Raw genomic sequence first — 24,139 nt, forward strand, 5'->3', positions numbered from 1 at the left:
CCTCTGAAGTGGTGATCCTGTAGTAGAAGGGGTCTGCTCTTCCTCAGAAAGTCCAGCGGTGGCTATGTAGCTCCTGTCCTCTGGAAATCCAGTGGAGCCAGTGTCTTTGGTGCTCAGAGTCCCAGATTATATCAACGATGGGATGCTTGGTTCCTCCCTCTGGGTGGAGCATCTCACAATAGGGTAATGAGTCATGAGGCCAAGTCTTGATTAGGCTCGTTAACAGAAGATAGTCTGGAGGGAGTTATCTCTGAGTCATGTGGCAGGACAATGATGGGCCATTAACAGCAAGATAGTCTGGGGGGAGGAGGCAAGGAAACACTGCCCCACCTGATTTCAACAGCTCATGAGGATGGTAATAGAATACACCTCAACCCAGGACAATAGTCTAATTGGACAAAGGATCAGCCACCCCCTGGGGTGATTGGCTAAAATCCTAAAACATCCATTGTCAAAATATTTTTCTACTGTACCATAAACATAGTTCTACAAGGTTGCAGGTGTTCATAGTTTACAGAACTCTGAAAATATCCTCATGAGAGAGAAAAGTATCTCATGGGCCTAGAAAGAAGCAGGAAAATTTTTTGCTAACAGCATTTTTGTATCCACAGACATTAGAGAGTGTTTCAGCTGTTTGAATGCAGTCCTTGTGCTTTCAGTCCAAATTATAATGCCATTTTCAGCTGCTTTTATTGCTCCACACAAGGGTTTCACCAACAACCCATAATTTGCTATCCACAACCGACACCAACCTATCATTCCTAGAAAAGCTTGCATCTCTCACACGGTGTGGGGCTCTGGAAGTTGGCTGATGCCTTCTTTCCGTTCCTTGCTGAGCTGTTGGTGTCCACGGAGGATCTCAAGTCCCAAATAAACTACTGCTTCCTTGGTGATCTGTGCTTTGTCTTTGGAAACTCTGTATCCACTCTGTCCCAAAAAGTTTAACAAGCTGTGTCGGTTTGGCCAAATTTAGAAATATATCCTCTGAGAGAAGGCAGGCCACAAACCACCCATCCCCCGCCAGGTTCGGGAAAGAGAAACATTTTCCTAGAAGGAAAGTGAAAGAGAGAAAAACTATTTATTTAACAAACACACAGGAAAGGGATAATACTGCTAAATAATAAAATCTCTCGCTTTGGAGAGAAACCTGGGGAAATGTTAGAGTCCTCCCTTTGGTCTCCCTCCTCCTTGGAGCTGGGACTTGGCCCAGGGCCAGGCCCTCTGTGCTCAGTGGAAGGTCCACCCAATGTGTTCTGATGTTGAAACTGTCCAGCAGAGAAGAAGGGAAAAAATTGGAGTTCCAGGAAAACAAAGTTCAGCTCTCCAGAGGAAAAGGAGCTGAAAAAATGGCTGAAAGCTGGCTGGAAGGAAAGCAAGCCGTGTGCTTCCCTCCACTCTTGCTCTCCTGCCACAGCTGAACGCAGAGCCATCTCTACCTCTGTGTGACCTTGAACAAGCAGCAAACTGCTTTGAAGAAGTTTTTCTCAGTTTTTCCTGCCCCCTCCCAGGCTCAGTTTAAAGGCATAGAAAGTGTGCTAGTGTAGTGGTTTGGCACAAAATACTCATTACTGATTACTTCGGGGACTATGCTTGCTCACCTATGACAACTAGTTTGAAAAACAAACCAGTGGGAGGCACCAAGTCAGAATAACAATTTAATGGGGGAAATTAAAGAAAAGAAAATTAAAGAAAATTAAAGAAAATTAAAGAAATTAAAGAAAAGGAAAAAAAAAAACTAAAAGAAAACACTGGTTCAAACTGACAGAGTCAAGATACAACCTGAGTCCCTGTTAGGCAGGGTGGTGGTAGCAGTCCTCTGAAGCAGTGATCCTGTAGTAAAGGGGTCTGCTCTTCCTCAGAAAGTCCAGTGGTGGCTATGTACCTCCTGTCCTCTGGAAATCCAGTGGAAAGGGTTGTCTCTGGTGTTCAGAGTCTCAGATTATATCCACAATGGGATGCTTGGTTCCTCCCTCTGGGTGGAGCATCTCACAATGGGGTAGTCATGAGGCCAAGTGTTGATTAGGCTCATTAACAGAAGATAGTTGGGAGGGAGTTATCTCTGAGTCATGCAGCAGGACAATGATGGGCCATTAACAGAAAGATAGTCTGGGGGGAGGAGGCAAGGAAACACTGCCCCACCTGATTTCAACAGCTCATGAAGATGGTAATAGAATACACTGCAACCCAGGACAGAAAGGCATAAAATTAATTTCTGGGCATGGGGCAGCGATAGGGGATACACATCATAAAGTCACCCCAAGACACAAGCTTACAGTGAATTGGATGCAGTCATCTCTGTTCTTAGCTGCAATCAAGATGTCATCAACATACTGAAGGAAAACCCCTCCTGGCTCTTGTCTCCTCCAATCTTCTAATTCCTTTGCTAGCTGGTTTCCAAATATTGTTGGGCTATTCTTGAAACCCTGAGTAGGACTGTCCAAGTAAGCTGACTTTTCCTCCCCATTACAGGATTATCCCACTCAAAAGCAAAAAGCTCCTGGCTGTTTTTATGCACAGGAATGAAGAAAAAGGCATCTTTCAGGTCTACAACAGTAAATCGCCCTAATTCATCTGTCAGTGTGGTCAAAAGTGTGTATGGATTGGCTACCACTGGGTGTATGTCCTCTGTAATTTTGTTAATTGCCCTCAAATCTTGGACTAACCCATAACACTTACCATCAGCTTTCTTCACTGAAAGGATTGGCGTGTTATACCTGGAATCACATTGCACTAATAACCCATTCTGGAGGAATTTTTCAATTATCGGTTCCAATCCTTTGCGACTTTCTAATTTTAAAGGATATTGTTTTTGCCTTACCGGTGTGGCTCCTGGTTTGAGTGCAATGCTCACTGGTTCTGCCTGTTTGGATGTTCCTGGAACATCACTGGCCCACACAATTGGGTTGACAGCATTTTCAACTTCAATGGGGATTTCACCATATCTGTCCTGTATGAAAAGTGCAGCAACTTTTTCAAATTTAGTTTCTGGAATGATAACTCATACGCCCTTCCCTTTTTAAAATTTAATTTTGGCTTCCAATTTTTCTAACAAATCCCTCCCCAGCAATGGTGTAGTGGTTTGGTCTAAAATATTCATTACTGTTTATCTTCTGTGAGATAAGAATTAGGAGAAATGCAAAGCAGGCACCAACTTGAATGAATATAAAGAAGTTTATTAACAGACCTAAAAGAAGAAAAGAGGAAAAAAAAATTATACCACCTTTAGAACTCTCCTCCTCCCTCCACCTTCCTCCCTTCTCCCACTGACAATGTAAAGACAACCCTTAAGATGTTCAGTCTGTTTACCACTTCCATAATAACCTTGTTCAGTCCATTTAGAAAGAGAAGTCTCTTTTTGCTCATGCTATGAAAACAGTATCACACCGAGACAGCCACCCACTTCCAAATATTGTTCAGTCCATTCAGGAAGAGGAGTCTCTCTGCTTACGATGTGAGTCCCTTCCCCCAACTTGCAGCTTTTCCCGCAACTGCTTTCGAGGGTCCACTCTTGAAAGTTTTCTGGGGTACAATTTTAAGGTTGAGCTGTTCAGAAACAAAAAAAACAGAGGCCCTTCTCCTTCCCTGGGAGCAAAGGGTCATCTTCATCTTTAAGACTATCTCTGGAAGCATCTCTAGGAATTGAGGTTTTTCTCCTTTCCTCTTTGGAGCAAAAGTCCTCATCTGGTTCATCTGGTTCATCTCTCTCTGTCCAAACTCCTCATGAAATTACAGCTGCGGCAGCATCTGCCTATTGCTTACGAGTTGAACACTCCACCCCACATATCTTCATGAAATTACAACGGGATACTCTGATATATCATAGCTTCACAACAGACTTTCAGCTTTAAGCATCTCCTCTCTCTCTTCCCTCAGGTTTTCAGCTCTTCACAGCAATAAAAGGGTTAATCTCACCTCGGCCTTGCAGCTGGAATGTGGCTTATCACAGTTGGTCACCTGACCTCTGCCGGACAGAGGTGCCCCTTTGCTGAATCTCGGCCGCAGTGGAGGGGGGGGTTCCGAGCCTCTCTGGCTGCCCACGGCAAGGCAGTGGGGGGGGTTCCACGGCTGGAACAGTCCCATGGCTCCAGGCTGGCTGTGGCCCTGCCCGGCCTGGCCCAAGCAGGGCCTGGCCGGGCCTGCTAGCCCCTGCACGGGGCCTGCAGCCACCTGTCCTGATGCCTTTTCCTGGTCTTAAAATCAGGAGTCACACACGGTTAGAAGGGGAAAAGGGATTTTACCTTGGTATTTATTTTAAGGATCCTTAGGTGTACACGTCCAGGTCATATGCATCGAGATGTACCCCACCGAGTCTATCTCTGTCTTCGTCTTCTGTCTCCACACCTCTCTCTCCCCCCAACATTGGGTATAGCATTATAGGTTTTACTAATTAGCATATCTATCAAAGATTCCCCAATAAGAGGCTCAAGTGAGCCCCCTTCCCCAAGGAACTCTCCCCTGGATGGTTCTATCTTGGTTTACAGAATGTGTTCTGGAGAGGACCTTGGGGTCTGGGGCACACTGATCTCTGGCTACGAAGCTTCTAAAATGTTTTGTCTCTTAGCTTAACAAACAAGTCCAAGAATGTAGGCAAAAAAGCACTAGGAATACAGAAGTTGTAAAAAGGTATAACAGGGGTATAAAGGAAAGGGCAAAAATCTTCATGGCATCAGTCCCAGCGCCGGAAACGAGAGAGAGCTTGGGGGGGAAGTTTGTCTATTCTTAAGTGTGTATCACAGAGGCGGTCACAACTTTAAGTGGCTTAAAGAATTGTCCATATTCAAACTGGCCAGCTGATAGGTTCTATCAGGTCCCAGAGGAAGCTGTAAGCACCCCTTAGCAAGGATATCCCTTCCGGGACTATGCTTGCTAACCTACGACAAATGGTTTAGGGGAGCTAGGCATATAAGGAAAGTTATGAGTTACCCAGTGCTTCCCCAGTTTAAATTTCAAAGGTTGGAATAAAGGCCGTGTTTCAGTTACCCCTGTTGCCCCAACGACATGAACAGTTTCATGACTCATTTTCCCTTCTAAAGTATTTAACACAGATGTCTTGGTTTGAAAGACAGGTGTCTGCTAAGGAAGGCAGGAGCCCCCCTTGGAATGGCAGATGCAACCCCCCTTCCCTCTGAGTTATTATAATTTTGAAATCAAGGGGCTTTTAGGCAAAGATGTGGGAAATAGGAATAACAGTTCTTTACTATTATATATCTATATGTGTATAACCAGTCAAACAAACAACAATAACTACGGCAGTAACAGCAAACAATCACAAACCCAGTCCCAGCCTTCTCGGCTGTCCGGCCCTTTTCCCTTGGGTGCAGTTCCGGTCGCAGCTGGCAGGGGCACTGGCGGCTCCTGGTGAGCAGGGCAGGTGAGATGGTTTCCCCGCGGCTGCAGGGGGCGCTCCGGAGCCAGCTCGGGGAGCACGCGGCACTGGTGGCCTGGGATCCCAGGAAGGGATGGAACAAAGAAGCTTCACAAACCCCTGGGCAGCTGATCCCGGTGTCCGGCCGGACCCTCGGGAACAGCAGGCTGGAACGGCAGGCTGGAACGGCAGGGACGAGCACAAATCCCGGGTGGCAGACGAGATGTATCCAAACAGGGAACCCCCCGGAGGTCTGGGCAGGCAGGGCGAGCAGGGCTACATCATAGCGAAGGCTCAAAGCAATGGCGGGGCAGGGTGGCCACAGCCCAGCTCCCAGCAGGGCAGGGAAGGCGGGCTTTGGGATCCCGGGGCTTCTCCAGCAGAAGGAAGAAGCAGCCAAAGAAAAGCAGCCTCCCTCTCTGTCCAAATGCCAAGACTGACTGCCCACACAGTCAGGTGAAGCAAAAAAGTAGCCAGCTCTTTTGTTTTTCTTAAGTACCCAGCTGTTGGAAGCCGCGCGGGACGAGGAGCCCGGATCCCCGTCGGGGGGAGCGAGAAAGAAGAATCCAAACCAATATGGTTGATAAATGAACTCCGTTTATTACCAGTCTAAAGGCACTTATATAGTATACCAGCTTGTTAGCTCCTAAGTGGCTTAAAGCTTATCAAGACACATTTCTATTTCTACATAATTGGACCTACGTTGGCAAGTTTCCACAGTCTTGTTATGATCAAAAGAATTTTGTGCTCACCCCCCTTGGTTCACTCCCGGACAGCACAGCTGCAAGTTCTTTACTCCCTGTTTTTTCTCTGGCCGACTGTTTACTTTCACACAGGGACTTTCCCACGGAAAGTCTCTCTCACACACACAAGCCCAAAAACCTCCAGCCCTATTGCTTGCACAGTTCTTTTATTGATCCCAATAATTCTATTCCCCAACACCCAGCCATTTGTCCCCCTAGCAACATGTATGGGGGAAAATTCCTTTAACAGAAAAAAAAAACAAAACAGGAGAGCTCCTAAAACCCCAACAACAGAATATGCCACGCCAGTGTCTACCAGAAATTCAATATCATCTTTCCCCAGCCTGGCTATAACCGAAGGCTCTGCTGGGGGAGAAGCCTCCGGTCCCCATCATTCTGAGTATGAGTTTTGTTCCAATGGGAGCTGTGGAACTCGGGTGTCTTCTTCAACATCGGACGGTCAGCCTTCCAATGCCCTTTCTTCTTGCAATAAGAGCATGTGTCTTTGTCCCTAGGGCGAGAGGCTTTCTTAGATGACTTTTCCTGACTACCCTTCTTCCTGGGACAGGGTTTCCCTTTGTCACTTGAGTCTCTATCTCGAAACACTCTCCAGGCTACTTCTAACAATTTGCTCGTGTCTTGAACCCCTTCTAACTTGCAACTTTCTTCTTATATAATTTGAAGCCTGACTTATAAACAAATAAGCTAGGTGCTTTCCCCTTTCCATTGTATCAGGATTTATGTCTGTGTATTTGGTATCAGCTTCTCTTAACCTATTCAAAAAATCAGTAGGATTTTCATTAGGACCTTGCTTCACTTCGTAAAGCTTTGCCCAGTTAAGAGCTTTAGGGACACCATGCTTTAACCCATGTACTATGAGATCTTGATACTGTTTTAATCTTTGCGTTTCTGCTGGCACATTTGGGTCCCACCTTGGATCATCTGTTGGAAAAATTTCTGCGACCGTACCTTGGAACATCCCGCTAGCTATGCCTAATTCCACAGAGTCTACAATAACTTTGTTTACCATCTGTCTTTCAGTGGGATCAAGCAATGTCTTTATCATAGCTGCCAAATCACTCCAGTCAGGGTTCTGTGTTTTAATTGCTCTTTATACCAAAGTAGCCACTCTGTCTGGACTTTCTTTATATTTTCCCACTGTACTCTTCCACTGTTCTAACTCTATGAGGGAGTATGGAACCTTCACATAGATTGGCCCTTGATTACCCACAGCCTGTCTCAGAGGGGCTTGTAAAACTGGCTCCCTTTTTGCTCTGGTCCGTTTAGCAATTGGACTCCGCTCCCTTATAGCTTTTCTTGCTATCTTTCCCCTCTTTCGCCTGCTTAAAGCAGCTATCTCATCTTCCTCTTCAGAGGAACTGCCTGAGTGAGAGCTGTCTGATTCCGTGGAGTCGTCTGTGTCAGGTCTGCCCTGGCCCGTTCTGGCACCTGGTATCACTGTCAAGGACCTACTCTGCCGCAGGGGCCAAGCAGTGTCCCTGGGCTTGCGCGTTTTGATGACGTCATCTTCTGAGCCAGCCGCTCACCGCGTGGCGTTGTTATGGAGACTCCTACGCCTGGGAGAGGGAGGAACGCCACCCCCTCTGCGGGAGGTTCCCTCCCTGCTCTCCTGGTGGAAAGCCCTGCGTCCCGGCTCCACCTCTAAGGGCAGTGCCGTAGGCTGCACACGCTGGCTGTCCCCTCCCCTCAGTCCCTCCCCCCCGGAGGGACCGGAGGAGAGGGGGGAGAGAGAGAGCCAGGCTGCTTCTGGGCAGAAGCCACTGAAGACACAAACGCCTTCCAGAGCCGCCACGACCAGTCTTCATCCTCTTTCAGATGCGGCCCTGCCAGAGCCCGAGTCGCGGCCGGGAAGTCTCCCGGGTCCGCGGGAGGCGGCAGGGGCGGCCAGTCCGCCTCCCCCTTCTCCTTTTTCACCGGCCGGAACCCATCTAAAGCTGCCTCTCCTCCTCCCCCCACCTCCGGGACCCACGTTGGCGGAGAAGGAGGAGGAGGAGGAGGAGGAGGAGGAGGAGGAGGAGGAGGAGGAGGAGGAGGAGGAGGAGGAGGAGGAGGAGGAGGAGGAGGAGGAGGAGGAGGAGGAGGAGGGGCCCCATTCTCAAGGCAGGAGCTATTAGATCCATCTCCACGTCCTCCCCACATAGACTTCTTAACCATTTTCTCTTTTTTCTTTAAAAGCAATATATGCTCTCTTTTAGATATTTGTAACTTAGATGCAGCCAAGAAGAGCTTCGCATACTCTTGTTCTAAGAAACAGTGATCTCTTCAGTGATACGATGATAAACTTAATATTAATTCTTCATCTAGGCTACCAAATTTGGGGCACCCTTGCCAGTTATCTAACCTATAAGCTGGCCAGATCACTGTGGAAAGCCGAATTAATTCTGCTTTTGTAAGGGTTTTATCTTTGCCAGTCAATTTTTCCCAGTTATCTAATACTAAACTTAAAGGTGAGTTCTGTGGTATTTCACTCCCCATACGAGAAATATTAGAGCCCATGGTTTTATGCTTATAAACAGAAAATTCACAAAAATAAAGCAACGAGATCTAAAACACTCTATAAAGCAAAGAGAGAAAACTAGAGAAGGTAGGATTCAAACCTACAACCCCTGGGATTCAAACTGTGGCTGGAAATATGTTCCAAGCCTCTGAGCTGCTGTGCCACCTGGCTGTATGCCATAGGGCAATGGCTGAACCGAATGTAGCAACAAACCAAGAGAGGGAAAATTAAATTCCCAGGAACTCTCACATGAGTTCCCTGACAAGCTCTCACGATCTGACAAGCTAACAAAAGGGGAAACGCCAAATGAAAACCCCCTCGGACTCTTCCGAATTTCTAAACAAACTGTAAGAGATCTCTTAACACCCAACCCAGGTGCCAACAGAATACTATCATTGTATCCCGCAGCTGTAGGGAGGAGAGGAGAGATCCAGCAGGCAGGAATTGTGCAGCAAGATTGATTTATTTAATTATTTTACAAACTCTTTTATAGACTTTTTTCTTCATAGTCTAATTGGACAAAGGATCAGCCACCCCCTGGGGTGATTGGCTAAAATCCTAAAACATCCATTGTCAAAATATTTTTCTACTGTACCATAAACATAGTTCTACAAGGTCACAGGTGTTCATAGTTTACAGAACTCTGCAAATATCTTCGTGAGAGAGAAAAGTATCTCATGGCCCCAGAAAGAAGCAGGAAAATTTCTTGCTAACAGTATTTTTGTATCCACAGAATACCACCTTTATTCATTTACTCACGTGCCTCTGCTGGATGTGGAGAGTTTTCTGGGCTCTTGGGGCTCCTCTGCCTCCTGGACTGTAGCAACTACACCCCCCGGGTGCCAGCAGAGGGGGGGAAAGCTGAGCTGTATCTTTCGGAGTCCCAGAGGATTTTCAGAAGCCTCATTGTCCCATCTGGGGTGCCAAAGAACTGATGCCTTAAGAGGCCTCCTAGAAACAGAGACTAGACAGGAGTAAGGGAATAAAAGTAGGTATTTATTTGAAAGGCCTTCAAAGGTACCGCCTGGGGAGCCACAGGCTATTGCCAAGATGAACCCCAAGATGGACGACAGGTCACGAGTTCTTCACACTTTTATAGGTTTGGTTCATTTGCATAGCAGGGTTAATTCTCCAATTAAAGCTTCAGTTTAATGATGTAATTTCCTCTCTGCTTGCCCCCCTTAGAGGCCTTTTGGTTTATACTTTTAGGCCTAGGACTGCCTGGGTGTTTTTGAAGAGCAGGCCTGGAGAGGCTTTATGTCTACCTAGCATGAGAGAGCAGAAATTATCAGGCTACAAGAAACTTCAGAGTTACACACTAAGCAGTACAGGATTTGAAAAATATGAAAGTTAAAACCTAAGGCATCAGCAGCAGAAACAATGTGTGATGGACTGACCATAACCGCGATTCCCCATTACCCTGTGCCGCTGGGGTAGGAGGTACATCTGGGAAGGAGGAAGGGGTAGGGGGGAAGGTGTTTTTAAGGTCTTATTTTACTTCTGATTATCCTTCTCTGTTTTTTTTAGTAATAAATTCAGTTAATATCTCTAATTCTAGGCTGTTTTGCCCATGACGGTATTTGGTGAGGGATCTCTCTCTGTCTTTATCTCAACTCATGAACCCTTCATTATATTTTCTCTTCCTTGTCTGATGCCTAAAAGAGCACAGAAATGTAGGATCACACTTTTGAGACAACATTAGTATAAGAGGTAATATAAAGGCTGGTATTTATTGGAGGCCTCCAAGGGGCAGATATGGAAAATGCCCCCCCCTGCACAGGGTGAATACAGTTTTATAAGTGTAGCAAATTAGCATAATTGTCAAAAATCACCAATTAGGAGCACAAGTGGAAAGGCAATTCTTCCCCAGTTCAACCCCTTTCTAAATCCTCCCCCCTCAGTTTGAAACTAAACTTATTTATGAAAATGTGTCTTGAAGAGCTGGTTTTAACCTTGGTTCCCAGGAAGAACCAAGATAGGATAGGGGCCTTGTACCCCCTGGGGCTTGGAGCTCTGGAATGGGTTTGTCTTTCTGCCTACGGAAAAGGTAGGGAAAAGTACTGGGACTAGCTACGAATACAATAATAGGCTACAGAGCTACAAATATATGTGTAAAGAGTATAGAGAATACATAAAAGCAAAAATATTCTGGCAACAGTCCAGCTGCAGAGATGAGTGTTAGAGAGGCTTTGGTGGGTGCCTGGCATCCAGCCAGCATCAACCTACTGCAATGAGTTATGAATTAGAGAACTTGTGAGTTAGAAACTTTATGAATTACGTGATGAATTAGTGAATTCACTTTAGACTAGTCTGTACAAGGGGTCTGAACCTTTATTTGTCATGTTTGTTTGTTTTCTTTCCCAATGAGCTCATAAAATAAAGTTTACTTGCAGAGTATGTTGCCCTGTAACTTGAGAGATCCAAGTTACATTATGAATGAGAATAATGAAAGAAATATTATGTCACGCTATTTCAGGCATAAACATCTATTAAACTTGTTACTATCCCATTGATGCCATGAAGATTTTTTGCCTTTTCTTTTATACCCATGTTATACCTTTTTACAACTTCTGTATTCTTAGTGCTTTTTGCCTACATTCTTGGACTTGTTTGTTAAGCTAAGAGACAAAACATTTTAGAAGCTTCGTAGTTAGGGATCAGTGTGCCCCAGACCCCAAGGTTCTCTCCAGAACACATTCTGTAAACTGACAGAACCATCCAGGGGAAGGTTCCTTGGGGAGGGGGGCTCACTTGAGAATCTCATTGGGGAATTTTTGATAGATATGCTAATTAGTAAAACCTATAATGTTATACCAGATCTTTTGTTGGGTGTGCATTGCAGTGTGCATTTCGGTGCATTTGACCTGGACATGGTGCACCTAAGGATCCTTAAAATAAATACCAAGGTAAAATCCCTTTTCCCCTTCTAACCATGTTTGACTCTTGATTTTAAGACCAGGAAAAGGCATCACCATCACCACCTCACTAATTTTTATTTTGAGTGACAATTGTGCTATGTGTTGGAAATGGTTTGATAACCCTATATTTGACAATTTTAGGTTTATGTGTGAATAGAAAAAGGAGAGCTTTCATCTGAGTAATCCATTTGGTATTATCTTATAAACTCCTGAATCATGGAGTTTCCATGAATCGATATTATATAAAGTAATTTTTCAGATAAATGTACCTAGGTAAAAAAAAAAAGAATTGATAATAATATTGATAGAGGTTCAGAAATATCCCAAAACCAATGATGTCGAAAAGTTGCAAATGGTTGCATGACACTTTATTGTGCCATAAATCGAATCTCTCCTGATGGGAGAGTATTTGTCGAAAGTCCTTGCAAGGAATTTAAAAGATAAAGCGAGACGTCTTCTGTAGTTTCAATGCTTCTAGATAGTTGTTTATTAAGTCTTATCAGAGGAACTGAGCCACTAGCATGACCCAGGTACAGCATGGAAAGGGGCAAAGTAGGAGTGAGAGCGAGAAAGACTAATTATCAAGATTTACACAGCCTTTTAAAGACATTTTAACCAATAGTTACTAAAAACGTACATTATTTTTACTTTCTTACCAATTATTCAGTAACACGACTAGGAACTGCGGAATTTTCTATCCAATCAATCCAAACTACTTTTACTGCAGAATATGGAGTGGTAGAAGAAGGAGAGGAAGGTCTAGAGAACAACAACAATCCTCCATTTTGATATTTCTTACTCTTATCTATTTACTACAAAGAGAAGCCTAAAACCTCTAAATTTTTCACCCTATGACAATCTTACATAGTAGTCTGTCACCTAATTCACACCACTGTATTTTCTAGCTGTTGTCTAACTGTTGGTAATTTTTTCCAAGGTTTAAAGCTATACCAGTGTTGTCCAGAGGGGTAAAAACCCTTAAAAAGAGGCAGAGAAATATTCTCGGCACTCTGGGTTCCTACAGTTGCATGTGTGCAGTGGATTGTTTTTTTGTTTGAAATTAAATTCTGTTACCTCATAATGATTTTGGGTCTTAATTTTGTGATATTCACTGTGGTGGGTTGACTTTGGCTGGCTGCCAGGTACCCACCAAGCCACCCTATTAATGTTTGAAGATCTGGCTTTCTATTGAGGAATGGTTAGAGGATCAGGGGCATGGGTCATTGATAGAATTATGGGATCAATAAAAGAACTGTACAAGCAATAGGCCTGCAAGCAAAGGTTAGTGTGAGAAACTGTCTGCAGGAAAAAAATCCCTGTGTGAGAAACAGGCCTGGGAACAAGAAGGGAGTTTGAGGATGTACAGCTGTGCAGATAAGACCCAGAGAAGGGGGGGTGAACTCTGAATTCTTTTAATCATAACATAACTAGTAGAAGCTTGCCAATGTAGTCTCATTATGTAGAAGCAGAAATGCGCTTTGATAGGTTTTAAGCCACTTAAGAGTTAACAAGCTGGGATACTATATAAGTGCCTCTGGATTGCTAATAAACGGAGCTTGCTTTTATCAACCATATTGGCTTGGACTGCAATTTCTCCCCCTGCCGGAGTCCACGGACCCTTTTTTCCAACAGCTTTCTAAATTATTTTTTCTGAGTTTACGTTCACCTTTGAGTTTGGAGTTTAAATATGCTTGTATCTTTCAAACTACAGCGACTAGATGGAAGTGGCGTTAACTCTTTTGAGCTCTCTATAGCATGTATAGCTAAAATGACTGCTCCCATCAGTTTTTGGATGCTCTTCTACAGTGGAGAAATAGCATGCCATTTGACAGTATTAGAAACATCATTTTGGAGAGATTAATATAGGATAACAGAGAGGATGGTCTGTCAGACCACATCACATTAGCATGACTGTAAGAATAGTGTGCCTAGTCGCTTTGAATTGCTTTGCATAGTTGTTTACAGATATCAGTACTCTGCTTTCATAAAATCAGTACTTAGTGTTTCACAGCTTTAACAGAGAGACAAAATGATGAAAACTAAAAAGTTATCTGTAGAAGAAAAAGAAACATGAGTTTGGGCAAAAATGTACAAGATCAGATATCTATACCAGATATATAGGTTTCTAGAAGTCTGTTTTTTCTCAGTGGTCCATACAAGATGTCATTCTTTATTTAAGCCATCTTTAGATGAGTTTCTGTGAGATGCAGATTACAGTTTAGATGTATCTTTTTTCATTCATAATTCCTCAGTCTCATCCACCTGTCTGTTACAGTGTGGATACTGCAACACGCGTGCACCAAACCAGGAGGTCCGTAGAAAAGAAATATATATGGACAGATTCTTGATAGATGTTTCAGAGACATGTTTATTTCTCCAGCCGCATGGCTGGGATCTGCCAAGGAACTCTTACAGTCACAGGACCCGAGGATCCTTGTCCACGCAGGGGAACACAAAACAACCAATGGGGAATGAGGCTGATCAGGGGCTCGGGAAACCCCGTCTCTCTCCCAGGGCCCCTCTCCCAGGACCACATGGCTGGGGGCAAGGACTCCGACATTTCACCCATTTATTTTTAACAAAAAGAGATTTAAAGCTTAACATTGAAAACAACTGGATAAACATAACAAGAACAGTTTTAAAACAAAACAAGCCACCCTCCAGAGTCTTCAAATGTCCAAACAGATTCTCTGGAACATTTTAAGGCTGACAGAAGGGAGACAGAACTCTCTGAGCATGCTTTGTGGGGAAACTGAGGCAGGAGAGGATTTAATTTCTTCCCTCCCCCTTTTCATCCCCCACTCGGCATTGGAAAGGGATTTTTGGGGAAACAATTGGCAAAGGCATGGTTTTGTGAGGGAAACCATGGGTGGAAAAATGGATTGGGAATACACTGGGGGTAACAGGATATAGGGTAAAAGGGAAAGGTGAGATTAGGAAAGGGAGACTGTAGAGATAGCTTATAATGGAGATATTGTCTAACATGACTACGGTTTTTAGCATATATACTGCCTTTTACAGGAACACCATCAGGCCCAGTGACCTGCGCTGCCTGCAACCCTTTTCTACCTTGTACAATTTTGAATTCCAACACCTCTCCATGTCCCAAGCATGGGATGCATTTTTCAGGGTTATTCTTTTTAATAGCAGTTCTATGAACGAATATGTCTTGCTGGTTGTCACATCTCATTATAAAACCATAATTTTGTTTAACATTATACCATTTTACTATTCCTAAAACCTTAGCTACAGTGATCTTTCCGTTTTTCCGAGTGGCTGCTGTTTTCTGTCTCGCTGCCTTTTTGCTTTCTCTTTTGCTTTTGGGGCTGCCCATGTTGGAATTGTCAGGGCTGCTAGTGCCTGCGCGCTCTTCCCGGGGTCACATTTGGGGACGCGCAGGCCAGGCCGGGCTGCACCGCTCAGTTCTCCGTGCGTCTCCTCCTCTGGTCGCAGCTTTGCTGCTGCTGACAGGCGCTGCACCCACGTCTCGGCCGAGCCCCTGAGCGATGACTCCCCCGCGCCCTGCTCCAGTGAGCGTTTCGGCTAGGTGTGTCTCCGCTCCACTGCCACCGCAGCCAGCCACCGCCAGCGCCCCGCCCCTCTCGATCAGGCGTTCACGGGGCTCGCTCCACCACATGCTGCGTGGGGCCGGGCAGGCACCGCTGGGTCGTGCGACTCCCGCTGCGCCTTGCTCTGCCTCCGACACTGCAGCTCGTGTCACTCCGCCCGCACGTGGGAACTGCCTTGCTGCTGCTCGCAGAGCGCTCAGTCCACGTGGCCTGGGTTGCACGGTCCCTGAGCCAGGCTTCCTTTCGCCAGGACACAGCTGACATTGCTCAACAGTCTCGGTAATTAAATAAAATTCACGAAAAATTCTTCCATTGGCATATATTTTGACTCAAAAATTAACTGTGTCCAAACGGTCTTCCAAAAGTCTTTGGTAAGAATTAAATCCCAAGAAACATAGAAAAAGTTTTTAAAGAACCATGAAAGGAAATGTTTCAGTTCCTTTTGAGCTTGAATTAAGCTAAAATTTATAAATCGTTGTTCAAGAATCTTTTCAAGTTTAAGATGAATGTCCATATGCGGCTCTAAGAGCCAAGAGTCTTTCCACAGTTCCTCCATAGTTTAGATATGGAATAGGAAAACAAAGACAAGAAGAAGAATCCAAAGTTTCTTTACTCACAAATCAGTCGCTTAGCGATCGGGGGTCGTTCTGCCCGCATTCCCCCACCATTGTGACAGTGAGGATTCTGTAACACCATGTATCAAACAAGGAGGCCCATGGAAAAGAAATATATATGGACAGATTCTTGATAGATGTTTCAGAGCTGTTTATTTCTCCAGCCGCATGGTCAGGATCTGCCGAGGAACTCTTACAGTCACGGGACCCAAGGATCCTTGCCCGTGCAGGGGAACACAAAACAACCAATGGGGAATGAGGCTGACCAGGGGCAGGGAAACCCTCTCTCTCTCCCAGGGCCCCTCTCCCAGGACCACATGGCTGGGGGAAGGGACCCCGACACCTGTCCTAACTTTTAGCAGATTTTCTCCTGCTAACAGTTGCTAAGACAGTGTCTCTGAATTCCACTGCCTTCATGTTTGCTTTAGCCATGGTGGGTTTTACTTACAAAGAACTTTCCTGGTGTCTTGGCTGTGTTCCCCTGAACTTCACTGTTTTCTTCAGAAAATGTATTGTGTTGTGTAAGGTCTGGAGGGACAACTATGGACCTTCTGTGTGCTTAGTTGCACAATGAGTTTCAATAAAGTACATGACTGTGTAGATTACTGTGAGGGGCTTCCCTTCCCGTGAACAGGTAGTTGTGTATATGGCCTTTCAGATCTCCTTTAAAAATACTTCTAAAGAAGGACTGATCTGGCCCAGAAAGCCCCACTGCAGAAGGAGTTAAACTGTCTGGAACCAGGAATACCAGAGACAGAGTTATTCCCTGTAAGGGAGTGAAGTTTCCCCTTGTGATGTGGTAAGAAACAGCATGAAGCTTTGACTCCTCTTAGCCATCCTGAAATGCTAATGCATAATACCTTTGGGCAGCAGAACTGGGCTGGGGAATGCACACAGTCTAAGCTGAAGCCCCCATGCTGATGCTCACAGGATTGGAGCTGGTGCAAGTGTATATAAGGAATCTGCTCCTGCTGCACCTTTGCTGACTCTTTGTAGAACCACTTATGGTGATAGGACTGTTCAATGCATTGTTAATTAATTTTTAAATTTTTTACATATTTAAGCACAAGCATGTTTAATTTGCCTCAAGTGGTGCAATAAAAATTCCCCTACATTCTTGTCTTTGGGTGACCTTATGATGTGTATTCCATATTGCTGCCTATGCCCAGAAATTAACTTTTGTGCCTTTCTATGCCTCTAAACTGAGCCTGAGAGGGGGGAGGGAAAAACTGAGCAAAACTTTTTCAAAGCTGTTTGCAGCTTGTTCAAGGTCACACAGAGATAGTTTTTTTCCCAGCTGTGGCATGTCGGGAGAGGCGCGGGAGACACGCCACCATGATTTCATGATCAGCAAGTCTCAACTTTATTGTCTTCTCATCTCATACTTATACAGCACTTAAACAGCTCATACATATTGCAAAAGCTGAGCTCATGATTGGTCATCTTCTCTCGTGGGAACAACACGCCTTTCCACATTCCAGTCTGCTCCTTCTGCGGGGCTGGCTGGTTTCGTATCCTGTTACATATCCTGCTGATAAGAAACCGCTTTTCCCAAGATAAACTGACCTTGCATTCCGCAAGGCTCTATCTTATCATGTCCTCTACTGCGCAACCATTCCTCAGATAAGCTCTCCACACTTCCCCCGTTTTCTTTATGCGCTATCATGCTCAAAGTTGTTGGTTTTAGCAGTACTCTTTTGATACAAGTTAGACCGCAACTGAACAGGGCTAATCTTACTAAAACCATGATCAATAAGAGAAACAATGTTTTCACCATGCTTCTTACCCAACCACCCAATCCCAGTTCACTGACCAGCCCATCTAGGCCAAAGAAACCTGTATCTTTCTTAATGACTGCATCTTCAATTTTTGAGGCGACGCCTACTACATACAGCGAGTCCGAAACTACGTTTAAGGGTCCTGTGAGGTGGGTTACTGCCCAAACGACTGCAAGTAATTCTAAGGTTTGCAGGGTATCATCTGACGAGGCGTTTATTAAATGCTGACGCCATTGCTGGTCTTGTTTCCATACAACGGCTGCTTTCCTTGTCTTTCTTCCGGCGTCTGTGAATGCAGTAATGGCATTGTGGATAGGCTTATCTTCTCGCAAGGGTTTTGAAATCCAGTTCCATGCTCCTATCCACTGTAATGCCTTGGGAAACAGGGGACCGGTCTGAATTTTGGCTCCTGAGGACAACAGGGCTTCCGTGAGTAATGAAGAATTTAGCAAGTACCAGTCCAAGGCAGGTTTTTCCATTGGGAGATTGATGCACTCAGGTTCTTGTCCTCCAACTTCCAAAATGCGCAAACGTCCTTTCTTAATTAAATTAGCCAAATTTTCAAGTTTTGTGGTAATAGTTTTTCGTTGCTGCAACTGTAGTGATATCCATTCTAAAACCGCCAGCTCCCCCATTTTCTTTAGCTGCGTAATTGCGCCGAGGAGGTGAGTTTCAGAATTCCAAATAGTAAGAGAGAGGGGGATGTCTGGATTAAGACGCAAAACAAAACCGTCTGTGATACAGGTGGTGATTTGTTGTAGAGCTTCTTGCTGCTGCGGCGTTAGGTGTACCGGTGCGCATGGGTCTGATCCTTTTAGTAAGGGACGGAGCTGATCTAAAAGAACATTGGGGATTCCTACTATTGGCTTCAACCACTGCAGATCACCTAACAGTTTTTGAGCGTCATTTAAAGTGGTGATTGAGGCTTGGATATGTAGTTTTTGAGGCTTCACTCTTTGATTGGTGATGACCCATCCTAAATACTTCCACGGGGAGGATATTGGAATTTTGTTAGCAGCTATTACTAAAGACCATTCTTGAAGAGAGGAGGTAATAAGCTGAATTTCTGTTTGGTCAAAAGGCTCCTTCTGCGCAAACAAAATATCATCTATATAATGATAAATGATGGTCTGAGGTAACTTTTGTCGCAGTGGCTGCAATGCTGCATCGACATACAATTGACATATGGTGGGAGAGTTGCGCATTCCCTGCGGCAATACGGTCCACTCAAAACGTTTGTCTGGTTCACCACGATTAAGAGCAGGCAATGAAAAGGCAAATCGCTTCGTATCATCTGGATGTAGTGGAATTGTGAAAAAGCAATCTTTCAAGTCAATAATAAGAAGAGGCCAATCTTGTGGCAACATTGCTGGATTAGGGAGTCCTGGCTGCAGCGCTCCCATAGGCTCCATACGAGCATTGACAGTTCGAAGGTCTTGTAGCAGACGAAACGTGCCATTCTTCTTTTGGATGACATAAATTGGGGTGTTCCATGGGCTTGTCGAAGGCTTAAGATGTCCTTGTTGAAGCTGCTCATTGACTAGAGCGTGTGCTTGAAGCAGATTTTCCCGCTTTAAAGGCCATTGCTTAACCACTACAGGGTTATTGTCAGTCCATCTTAGTGGCAGCGGGAAATTCCAAGCAACGGCCCTTAGCAGAAATGGCGATCATCGGTAAGCACAAAACTCATTTGGGCCAATACATCTCTTCCGATGAGGCAGTCAACTGTGGGGGGTAGAGGGGCGATAGAAAAAGTTGCGGTAGTTTTCTTGCCCTCAATTTCTACAGTTATCAGCGGAGATTTGTGTGCTAGTTTCATTCCTCCGACACCAGTGATGGCTGTCATTGCTGGCAGAAGAGGCCAATGTGAGGGCCATGTGTTCACATCGACAATGCTGGAGTTTGCTCCTGTGTCTAGGAGGCTCTGTAACGTGATTGTTTCTCCTTTATAGGTTAGGGCACACGGCTTCCGTGGACGGCTATTAAGATCAATGGTGAGCAAGGTTAGTTCCCCAGTTGAGCCGCAGCCTGTATGAGCGTTTGGTTGAGCCTGCAAGGGTTGCATGCCTTGTGTGGCTTGAGGCAAAGGTACAAATTGAGCTAGTCTTTGGCCTTTGGGAATTCTTACAGGTGGATAAACAGTATAAGCTAGTATGAAGATATCACCCTGTGAGTCAGCGTCCACCACGCCTGGTTGAACGAATAGTCCTAGGGCAGTAGCAGATGATCGGCCAAGAATCAAGCCTCCTACTGGTGTACCATTGAGGCAAATGGGTCCTGTGAGTCCTGTAGGGATGTTATGGATTTCAGACGTCAGGAGATCACAGTCTACTGAGGCTGCCAAGTCCAGACCGAGGCTGCCACCTGTTGCTGGCTGGAGGCAGGGCAAGGGTTTGCAGCTGCTACTTGTGTCCCTGCGCGGCTGCTGGACGCGCTGCTCCGGGAGTTTCCCTGCTTCTTGTTATGGCAGGCATTCGAGTTATGCGTGTTGGATTGGCATTTGTTGCACCAAACTCCGGATGCTGAGCACTCCCGACGAATGTGGCCCAACTGGCCACATCGATAGCATCTCATTCTGTTTCTCCCTTGAGGCAACCGGGGGCGCGTGGCTGCTGCTTGGAGGGGAGCAAGGGCTGCCATTACCTGCATCTGAGCGCTAGCTGCTTGTTCCTTCAATCCTTCCCCCAGCTTCTCTAATGCGTGGACTAAGAAGGCTTGAGCACCTGTGGGCAAGGTTGCAGCTTTATCTAGTAATGCCTGAGTGGTCCAATCACCAGGTATAGAGGTAATCAAAGACCTGGTGGTAGGGTTGCTATTTTGCAAAATGCACTGTCTTAAAATGGCATCTTGCATATGGTCGGGTGTCCCTGCCCTAGAGATAGCATCCATAACCTTATCAACAAAGGAGTTTAATGATTCATCACGACCCTGCTTGATGCTCATATATAGGGGGGTCCCTCCCGATGTCCTGACTTTATCCATTGCTCTCTTAGCTACTGCCATAGCCTCCCTAAGTTTATGCGGCCCTAGTCCAGCTTGAGCTTCAACTCTGAGATACGGGCCCTGTCCCATAAGCTTGTCTACAGTAAGGCCTGTTAAGGGGTCCCCTTGGGGTCTGGGGAGATTAGTGCTATGTGCCGCTTCCTCTCTCCACCTTGCCTCAAAAAGCAGTCTCTGAGAAGGGGTGTAAATGAGTTTCGTGATGGCCAGGATATCGGCAGGCAGAAGAATGTGGGCATTAAAAAGATAATCTAACATTTGCTTAGCTGGTTCACTAGACACCCCAAAGCTACCAACTGTTGCTCTCAGCTGGGACAGGAGTTTCCAGTCGAGATGGGCAAACTGCGCATTCTGGCCCCCTTGCGCATTAGTAGTGAAAACGACAGGGAAAGCCATCGCTTCTTGTGCAGCCGCCAGGAGCTCGGAATCTCCCCTTTCCATGCCGTCTCGGGCAAGCGCCTGCCACAACTCTCTCCTCCTTGCTGCCATAGCCTCCGCCAGGTCAGATTCTGCCCCAGGGACAGGCTCTGTGGCATTAGAGGGGTCGGGCGGCGGTGGCTGGTGTGAGGGGGTTAATGCAGAGGCGGTGATTGAAGCGGAAGGCGGGGGGGCCGGCAGGGGTGTAGACGGCGCAGGGGATTGGCTGTCAGTGGGCGGTGGCTGTGGCGGAATCTCCACAGCGGCAAAGGCGGGGGGGTTAGGGGCCGTGGGGTAAACTGAGGAGTCATAATTTTGGTTACGCGAGTGCGCAGCCTTAATACCTTCGACTGCTCGCTTCTCTGCCTGCACTAACAGTAGCTCATTATGAACTGCTTTCCAAAGTTTGCTTATTTTCTTGGCTGGCTTATCATCGTCTAAAACAAGGCTAAAAAGTTGATCTCCGTACCTCCGCCATTCTACTAATTCGTGAATGCTGTGGGGGTCAGCAAAGAAGCCATAGGAACGCGCGTGAGTTAGTAGGGAAGGGAGGTCTTTTTCTAAGTTAAAAGCTTTAAAGTGACGCTTAAGAAGAAAGGCTTTAAATAAATCCTGTGCTGCTTGCCTATCCATACTTACGGTACCGTTGCTAGCCCCTCCAGGCTTCGGCAGCACGTATCAGCGAACCCACCGGTGTGGTCGTTCGGGCACGGAGACGGGAACGCAGTTGTCCTCCGCTCTTATTGCCTTCCGTCTAGCTGCCGGACCTGAACCCAACGCACCTCTCCTTGTGGAAGTGGGGGTAGGGGGGGGTCAGGGACGTGCCTTCTGTTCGGGCGTCAGATGTCGGGAGAGGCGCGGGAGACACGCCACCATGATTTCATGATCAGCAAGTCTCAACTTTATTGTCTTCTCATCTCATACTTATACAGCACTTAAACAGCTCATACATATTGCAAAAGCTGAGCTCATGATTGGTCATCTTTTCTCGTGGGAACAACACGCCTTTCCACATTCCAGTCTGCTCCTTCTGCGGGGCTGGCTGGTTTGTATCCTGTTACATATCCTGCTGATAAGAAACCGCTTTTCCCAAGATAAACTGACCTTGCATTCCGCAAGGCTCTATCTTATCATGTCCTCTACTGCGCAACCATTCCTCAGATAAGCTCTCCACAGTGGCAGGGGAGGGAGGAGGCACCCGGCTTGCCGGTTTTTTTTTCAGAGTCAGCTTTTGGCCAGTGGTTCAGCTTCTTTTTCTCCGGAGAGAGACTGAGAGGTGAATTTTTTTTTCCTTCCCTGGAATTTCGGATTTTCTTCCTTTTCCACTGGACTGCTACAATATTAGAACACATTGGGAGGACTTTCCACCGAGCGCAGAGGGCCTGGCCCTGGGCCAAGCCCCGGCTCCGAGGCGACCAAAGGGAGGACTCTAACACTTTCCCAGGTTTTTCTCCACAGCGTGAGATTTTATTATTTAGCATTATTTTCCTTTTCCCGTGTGTTTGTTAAATAAATAGTTTTATCTCCTTCACTTTCCTTCAAGGAAAATTTATTTTTTTTCCCGAACCTGGTGGGGGAGGGGAGGTTGTGCCTTCCCTCACAGGATATATCTCTAAATTTGGCCAAACCAGAACAATTCTCCATTGGCAGTTTGCTGAGATATTTCACTCATCTCTTACAGAATAAAATTAGATTAATATAAAGGTGATGCTGAATTATTTTTTGCCTTTTTTTCTTTTATATGTTTTCTGTATTCTTTACACATATATTTGTAGTTCTGTAGCCTATTCTTTGTAGCTAGTTTTCCCTACCTTTTCCCTAGGCAGAAAGACAAAACACATTCCAAGGCCCCCTATCCTATCTTGGTTCTTTCTGGGAACCAAGGCCAAAACCAGCTCTTTGAGACACATTTTCATCGGCAGTTTAGTCCCGTCTGAGGGGGGAGGATTTAGAAGGGGCTTGAACTGGGGGAAATTGCCTCACCTCTTATGTATCTAGTTGGTGCTTTTTGTCAATTATGTTAATTTACTAAACTTATAAAACTGTATTCACCCCATGGAGGGGTGGGCATTTTGTGGACATTTTCCATATCTGATCCTGAAGGCCTCCAATAAAGATCAACCTTTATATTACCTCCTATACTAATATTATCTCAAAAGTGTGTGTTGTTTCATTTCTAGGTTCCTTAAGGCATCTACTTCCCCTATACTCACTGGCATGAATCATATTCTTTTCTCTCTGAAGTAGTAGAATCCAATTTGTGTGTTGTTAGTTTTTTGCTTACTATTACAAGTTTGCATTAGCTCAGTAGTATTATTATTCTGCTCTGCTTGTTCCAATTTTCTTCTTCTGAGCTGTTGAATACCAACTGGCAAAAAATTTTCCACATTCCATATTCCTATTTTTTCAAGGAGGATGGCATATGTTCGGTATATGATTTCAAGGCACGATCTTATGGCTCTTTGAATTGTTGGGTTTTTTTTCAGTCTAGACTGAGTTATTCAGCTTTAAGATTCTCTGAGACACAGAATTATGAATAGCTGGTAAATCATGCCTCAGTTGATTTGAGAAGTTACCCTCATGTCATATCTATTTTCCCATTCTTTCTGCTAAAGTCCAAGCACCGGACTACCTCATGCTTCTCCCAGCACTTCTACCAGAGAAGAGGTTAGAACTGAAAATTTAGTCCTCAGTCCATCACATACTCTTTAAAGTCAGCCCCAAGATCACTTAGAGTGTTTTATCTGAATTACACAAGCCATTCGTTCTTTCCCTTTGCCCTTTTCCTTAATTGTTTTCTACAATGGTATATTTGCTTCAAGGACATTCCCATCTGATCTAAGAGAAAGAATGCTGATCAGCTCCCAGGAAGTTCTTTTGGTAACTGCAGGGGCTGGGCTGTAATGATGTGGTATTAATAGTTGCTGTTCTCAGTTTTAACAGATGCTGTCTTTAACTGACATTTACCTAAAAGGATTGAAGGTTATTTTTGGCAATGCATTACTGGTTTTATGTTCCAGCTTCATAAACTCAGTGTCCATCCTTTCCTATGCTTTGTAGTACTTCTCAAGGAATGATATTCATGAGCACAAAAATAAATCACTTTGAAAAAAAAAGAGTATTACAGATCACTCAAAGTTGCTTATTGTTGTTGCTACTGCTTGTATTGCATCAGTGCCTAGCATAGTATCCAGTTATAGCATGTAAAGCTTGTGAA

The 24,139-nt window shown here is 45.3% G+C and overlaps 1 long non-coding RNA gene across 1 annotated transcript; it reads right to left on the reverse strand.

Annotated features, from left to right (window-relative positions):
- Window positions 1-17,066: 17,066 nt before the first annotated feature.
- LOC138102733 (uncharacterized) lies at window positions 17,067-22,124 on the reverse strand. Its single transcript, XR_011147500.1, has 2 exons — window positions 21,562-22,124; window positions 17,067-20,228 (listed from the first exon to the last, which is right to left on the reverse strand). It is a non-coding gene; the product is annotated as an uncharacterized lncRNA (long non-coding RNA).
- Window positions 22,125-24,139: the final 2,015 nt, after the last annotated feature.

This window comes from Aphelocoma coerulescens (assembly GCF_041296385.1).
Source record: "Aphelocoma coerulescens isolate FSJ_1873_10779 chromosome W unlocalized genomic scaffold, UR_Acoe_1.0 ChrW_unloc_scaf_1, whole genome shotgun sequence".
Taxonomy (NCBI): Eukaryota; Metazoa; Chordata; class Aves; order Passeriformes; family Corvidae; genus Aphelocoma; species Aphelocoma coerulescens.